Source organism: Triturus cristatus, chromosome 4_1, assembly GCF_964204655.1.
Source record: "Triturus cristatus chromosome 4_1, aTriCri1.1, whole genome shotgun sequence".
Classification (NCBI taxonomy): Eukaryota; Metazoa; Chordata; class Amphibia; order Caudata; family Salamandridae; genus Triturus; species Triturus cristatus.
In genome coordinates this window covers 141131192-141138543 of record NC_140585.1, presented here as the reverse complement: position 1 = coordinate 141138543, position 7352 = coordinate 141131192, and the positions used below count along the sequence as shown (strand labels likewise).

The following is a 7352-nucleotide window of genomic DNA, read 5'->3' as shown; positions in this document are numbered from 1 at the left end:
GTGAGATCGCAGCCGCTGTTTGCAGTGTCCAGTTTCCACCAGTGCGGGTTGTGCACTCACTGCGGGTCTGTTAAAGGGGGGGCTGGAGGCCGCTTGTAGCATCAGACATCAGAGGGGACTTCTGCAACTGGTGTAAAACTCTGCTGTGTGAGAGAGAGAGAGAGAGGTGCGCTGCCTTCACAGTGACCCCTGGACTCGTTTACAAAGCATCTCAGCAGAGCAACAACTCTCGGGGCTCTTGAAACTTCTGTGCTAAAAGGACATATTGAACCGTCAGATGAGTCGTTTCTCTTGTGCCCTCATAAACAATCGTATGATTGGTTTGATTGTGAAATGCGGTACTTTACTTACAGGTGTTAGTTGTGTAAAGTCTAAAGAACACACACAATCAATAAAACCCCTACAGCAGTACTTACCACACCAGCTGCTGTTTCACTATTCAAAATAGATGGACAGGCCTCGTGCGTGCGGGCGGTTCCATGGTGTAATGGTTAGCACTCTGGACTCTGAATCCAGCGATCCGAGTTCAAATCTCGGTGGGACCTGAACTGTTTTTATTATTTACTTAGTTTTATATTATTCTAGTCTGGAGCAGAGAAGCTGTTTGTATCTCTCAGACTCTCAGATGTCCCTCCCTTCCGCTTCACAGCCTCCTGGTCTCTGTGGACATATATACATTAATCTTTAGGCGGTGCTGGGCGGCACCTGACGCTCCACACAGGTGTTTTATAATTCCTGTGCCTATGTGGACTCCTTTCTCCTGTGGCTGCACAGCAGTAACACGCACAGTGGGGACCTGACTCCAGCGCCCTCCCCGCCGCATAACTCACAAGGAGACACACAGACGGGAAAGCAGTGTGTAAAAGAAATACTTTAACATAGCTGCCAAGTTTTCAGATTGGTTATGTGTGATATTTCTATGGTTTCAGTGTGCATATGAGTGACATTCTAATGTGAAATGTGTGACACTTAGAGTGACACTTGCGCGTAAATCAAAGCAGTAACCAGTATTTGAGTGACTGTGTATTTTCTGTTGCTGTTTCCGGGCATACAATGAACATATGCCTAAAACTAGCCAAACCTACAGGCTTTGCTAATGATAGTTAAGAGTAAATGAACAATAAGTAGTGATGAGGAGATTGTTGTGAATAATTAGAACTGAAAAGGTTTCGATTCTGAGAATATTAGACTGTAATTTGAAAATTGCAGGTCTGTCGGAGAGATAAAGATCTTCACAGTATCTGAAACACGCTCGTTCTTCCCTTCGTACCAACTTCCTCAGCAGTTTCTCACACTGTAAGCCACTTACGCCTGTTTTCCCTTACATGTTTTGGAATTCCTGCACTTGCATATCTAACACATGTAGGGGCATATCAGCAACAACCGGCCATAATTATCGCTAAGCGAACTTAGCGCTAGGATAATTATCGCCGGCTAGCGTGGATTTTTATCGCTGAGATAGCATGCTAATAGCAATGCTTAGCTCAAAAGCGATAAAAATCCTCACGCTAACTGCCTAACGTGCAGGACCGGACTGGGAACCACAACCGGCCCCGGCAAAGTGCTCGGCCGGCCCCCCTCCCTGGGGGCGGGAGGGGTGTGCCGCTGAGCTTTTTGCCAGGGCCGGTTTTCGGCCGATTTTGTTACAGGGCCGATTTTGCACAAAAAAACGTCCCTGTAACGAAAACGGCCCCCAGGGGCCCAAAACCGGCCCCCACCCATGCGGCACTCCGGGGGATTGCCCGGTGCCCGCTACGGCCAGTTCAGCCCTGCTAACATGAGATTATCGCTGGAAACCCAGCGATAATCTCACGCAATGTGGCGTTAGCTTGTTGATAGGGCCTCACAAACTTAGCCATGATATCCACCTTCAATAGGATATCATGGCTAAGTCAGTCCTGAAGCAGGCGTAAGGAGAGTAGCGATAACAGGGGTTATCGCTACTTTTCTTGCCGTTATGCTTCATAGCGTAGGGCTTGATGATAGGAGAAATGTCGCTTAGCGACATTTCTCCTGTCATGTCAGGTCAGGAACGCCCACTTTGCATCTCATTAGAGATGCAAAGCTGGGCGTTAGGAATTCCTACGCTATTGCAAGTTTTCACACGTTAGCGTGAGCTTGATAAAATTATCGCCGCTTTTCATCCGAAAACGGCCGCAAAAGTGGCAATAATTCTATCGCCTCGCCTTGCTGATATGCCCCTATGTCCTTCCTCATCACCACTGTCATTACCTTATCTTTCCACATTACTTCCTTGTGTCACGCCCCTCAACATTCTCCCTCACTCTTCGCCATTTCTCCCTCGCCTCACCTATAAACACAGCAGTTTTTAGACAGCTGTATATCTCCTTCACATAAAATAATAATTACAATTGTCACATGTGACAGTCGGTCTACGCACGCTGCAGGGAAGCTACAGATTGCACGAGGGTGTAGACGAAATAACTTTATGAACTACAAAGAGGTACTGCGAGAAAAGTTCACTAGCTTCAGCCTCAACTGCAGAGTTACCAATCGTGTAGTGCAATGCAACCCACCTATAATCTGAGCTCTTCCATATACCCCGAGGCATCTCCGTGCACAGTATGCACTATAAAAAGTGTCAGATGTTGCACCGGAAAAAACTACATAAACATAACATCTGGAAAAATGTTGCACTCTTAGGAAATACAAGATCAAGTAAGATGTGAAATGGAAATAGGAACTGCATCACTTATGTGGATTGCCATAAGGGAAGGCTTTTACCATCATTTGTGCACTCTGTAGAGAGGCCAAAAATTGGATGAGCATGTACTATGAACACCTTTATGAGCCACCAACTCACACTGTGAGAATCTTTCACTGCCTTAAATCTCACCCCAGAGCTTTCAGTCACGCTTTATTTTGTACACAACGATCCATTGAGTGAACCTACGCTTCTCTTTTCATGCACTAAACATACAATAGTCACATGTGAATGGAACAACAGTATAGAAACAGCACTGGTAAAAGTATATGTTAATATGCAATGCAAGTTTATGTAAAGCAGGGATGTACAGTGTTGGAGCTGGCCCTTTTTACAGGGTTATCCCAAAACATTTTGCCTCCCTCCTGTATTTTTCTGACTTGATTTGTTGGTTTTATGACTCTAGGCACTTTACCACTGCTGATCTGTGCTAAAGTGCATGTGTTCTCTCCTGTAAACTTGGTAAGATTGGTCTACACCTGTTTGGCATATTTAATTTACATATAAGTCCTTTGTACAGTGGTAACCTGTATACCCAGGGCCTGTAAATTAAATGCTACTGGTGGGCCTGCAACGCTGCTTGTGCAACCCACAGAAGTAGCCTTTCAAACCTGTTTCAGGCCTCTGCCATCGCAGGGCCTGCATGTGCAGTTTACTGCTGCAGTGACTTGACATTTAAAGTGCTTTTACTACATATAGGTCACCCTTAACATAGGCCCAGGTAGCCCTATGGGCAGAGAGCTGAGTAGGTAAAAGGTCGAACACGTGCCCTTGTTGTGTGGCATGTCTTAGTAGTGACAAACAGCCTATTTGTTTTCTCACTGCTGTGAGGCTGCTCATCTCGTAGGTTTGCATTGGGGATACCTTGATATGTGTTTCAGTGGTAATTCCTGATCTGAAAGAGGTAGCATTGCCCTGTTTGGTATGTTTGGAATAGTGGTGATAAATCCTGCTTATTGGTGAAAGCAGATTTTTTATTACTATTTTAAAAAATGCCACTTTTGGAAGAGGTCATTTCTGTGTGCTTTTGACTCTTTGTGCTTTACACACGGGCTCCAATCACCGTCTGGTTTAGACTGACAGGGGCCCTGTTTTGTGCATTCACTCTAGACAGTCACACAAAGGGGAGCTTAAGTGAGTCCCGCATTCCCTGATGAGTCTTCCCGGGCTAGAGTGGTGGGAGGAGTTGTCACCTGCACCTGTATAGGGCTGTGCCTGTCTTTCACAATACTGTCTCTGCCCGTCTACAGTGTGTCTGGAGCCGGGGCTGGGGATTCAATGGGGCTGTTGTGCACTTCTAAAGTTGTTTAAAGTTACCTCAAGAATAAAGACATTAGGAGTATAAGTACAAGGGCTTGGACCCCATGATTGTAGACTCTGCGTGGGAAGTGTAACCAGATGCTGCTGGCTTTACATACTGCACCTTGTCAGGGGACTATTGTGCTGCCAGGAGGAACTGCTTTTGGGACTATCTGCTTTGTTGTGGAGACTGTTGTCTGCATGGCATGCTGGAAGGACAGGTACTTTGCACTGTCTTATGTGATCGCCTGCTACCTGTTTTCCTGCTCAAGTGCCCCCAAGTGACTCCAAGGAGCCCAGCGCGTGGTGAGCACTGTGTCTGCTCCTTGCTTTGGAAACCAGCTAAAAACCTCAAGTCGACCGTGGGACTTGTAAGACTGGCTGATCTTCACATTTCCACCGCCTGCACAGGTAGAGCACTGTGGGAGGCTCCTTTGTATGTCTTCCCCCACTTGGTGAACCCGGGTCCCGAAGTGCGTGTTGAGGGCCTGGTTGGGAAGAGCAGTGCAAGGGAAGCGCCTTGCCTGAGAGGAAGCAGCTCTTACCTTTACCCATAAGCCAGGGATTCTCTGAAAGAGAAATTGAATGCGCTATGGAGCGTGCCGTGCCATTGTTATGCTTGAATTGCCTGCCACACTGCAAGAACACACTTGAAGGGGCTCCGTCAGCCGGACAGGCATGCATAATCACCGCGGCACGTCGAGAAACCCTCCAGTGCGGCCCTCCCTCTCGAGTGGGCGCGCAGGGAGACACTGTTGAGGCCGGCGCTTGCTACCCATCCCAGCCTGAGAGACTTGTGAGATAAGGGGGGGGGAGCAAGCCGACGCGAGACCACTTTCTGTGTGTGAAAAAGGCCGCTTTATTGAAACAGGTGCGTAGTGTTCTGGCTTTGCTTATGTCATACACCTATGTCATACATCCTTGCTACCTTGAACATGTATTCCAATTGTGTTCTTTCTTAGAATGCCCTTTGTTTAGAATGTTGCTCCTTGAACGAAGCTTCAGTTGAATCTGTTTGCTGGAGGATGAGGTCTCTTGATTACCAGCTACATTAAAAGACCTTCAAGCAAGTCCGCTGCTTCTTGTCTTCATTTCTGCATACCCCTCACCTCATTTTGGCGACGAGTGGCAATCTACCCAAGAGACCTCAACTCAATATTCTCTCTAACATCAACTTTACAATATGATAGCAAGCTCTGACCTCTAATACACTCCCATTCAGTGTGGAAAATTAGCCTTCAAGCGGTGTCAGGCTGTCGAGACCAACATGTCTTTCCTTCGCCGTTCAGCGCTCCAAGGGTGCAGATCTACAGCGCTTCACTGTTCCCGCTGTCTCCACTTCGGACGATTCACACGACGTTGCTACGTCTCTCCTCCACATTGCAGGGACGTGTCCGACGTGTCTTCACAAGTTTCAGCGTTGAGGCCCAGCTGCGCGGAGTCAAGGGGAGAGGCCTACCAGTGCACCGGGTGCTGTTGCTTAGCAACCCGTGTTGCCTGACCGCGCCTGATCCCAGCGTCGCTTCCTCAACATCGCTGACTCGACCGACACGTCATTTCCCTGCTAAACGAAACTCCTCACTTTCACCGCAGTGAGAGGATCGATCTTGACACAGTAAGCGCCTCACGCTGATTCATTGGAGTCAACATTTTTTCCTTAAGGAGGAAGGTACTGTTTATTTTACTATCTTTACAGTCTTCTCGCTGATCTGCACAGCTTTATTTTGTTTTAAACCCGTCATTTTGCAGATCGTTTAAAAAAAATAAAGAGCAAGACAATATTTACTTATCACCTTTACGATCGCCTTGCTCTTCCGAACAGTTTTGACTGTTGACTTGTCACTCTGTTAATGTTTAAGAGAAATCAGCATTATACTCTAGAGGTGTATTTTACTCGTTTTAGAGCACGCTGATCTGCACAGCTTCATCTACTTTTTCAAAAGAAATTAGGAGCTGCAGATCAACGTCTGTTCAATAGCCTACATCCCACGCTGCTTGGTTTCTTTCTGGTTTCTTTATTTCCAGCTAATTAGACTTGTTCTGTAGGAGTGTTCTTGTATTTGTCATAATTCATCACAAGTTATTATGCAATTGCCTCCTTCCATTTTTGCGCAAATAATTTCTCCCATGTACTAGAGCCAGCACTTATGTTTAAGGGGCATTCAGTCTGATTTTAAATTAATTACTGTGCTCCTCACTACTCGCTTGTTGCTGTCATGCAAAACGTCACCTCTCCTCCTTTCTTCCTTTCCGCTCCAGGTGAACCTCCCATACCTTGGCTAAAATGGAAAAAAGTATTTGCTAATTATTCTAGGGTCTGTGGTACGTCCCTGAGTGCGGAAAGAAAGTCAGCTCTGTTCCTACATTGTTTAGGTTCAGAGGGACAGGAGGTATTTGAGCACCTGCCTGATTTACCAGATGGTGAGAGCAACTCTCTCAATGAATATGAGATTTGCATTATGAAAATGGACTTGCATTATCTACCTACAATGAGCATGATACTAGAACGGTATCACTTTGGAAAAAGAGTTCAAAGACATGATGAATCAGTAGAACAATATGTCACGTCCTTGCGCAAGCTCGCTTCTACTTGCTCGTTTGGTGGAAGCTTAGATGAAAGGCTCAGAGATCAGCTCATGTTGGGTTAGTCTATAGATAAAGCAAAAGACGCTCTTTGGCAAAAAGATAATTCGTCCCTCGAAGATGTCATCACCAAATTGAAATTGCACGAGCATTCCAAAGCGAGCTCTGAAGCCATACGCGAAGTTGCAGACAGTAACAAGGGTTCTAACTCTAACATTAAAGAGATAAAAGCAGAATCATCTGAAAGTTCCGATAAATCATCCAAATCACCCCAACATAGTGCTTCAGTTTCCTCGAAATTCACACGCTCAAACTTGAATACTAACTCTTTCCGGGGAAAATGTTTTCGTTGTGGTAATACAGGACATGTGGCTAACTTTAAAGACTGTCCTGGGTGGAAAACTATCTGCTCAATTTGTAAAAAAAAAAAAAGGTCACTTTTCTAAGTGTTGCAGATCCAACAGGAGCCAAAAAATTGTAAGAGAAGTAGACGTTTATGAGCAAGATGATGATAATCTGATTGTATCTCAAATTTGTTGTCAAGTGATGGATGGACCCATGGAAAAAGTTTTGATTAATGACAACTACGTCGATATGTTGTTTGACTCTGGGGCGAAAATTACTCTTGTCCCCAAAACATTTTACGAAAAACATCTAACCACCAAAGAGAAGTTGTTTAAACCAGACATTGTTCCAAGGGGTTATGGTGGTCAAATCATAAATCTGTTGGGCTACTTTATGGGAA

At 45.6% G+C, this 7352-nt stretch overlaps 1 non-coding gene across 1 annotated transcript; it reads left to right on the top strand.

The window, feature by feature from the left end:
* The first annotated feature begins 473 nt into the window (after positions 1–473).
* Positions 474–545, top strand: TRNAQ-CUG (transfer RNA glutamine (anticodon CUG)). The gene has a single exon. It is a non-coding gene; the product is annotated as a tRNA-Gln (tRNA).
* The last annotated feature ends 6807 nt before the right edge of the window (positions 546–7352 follow it).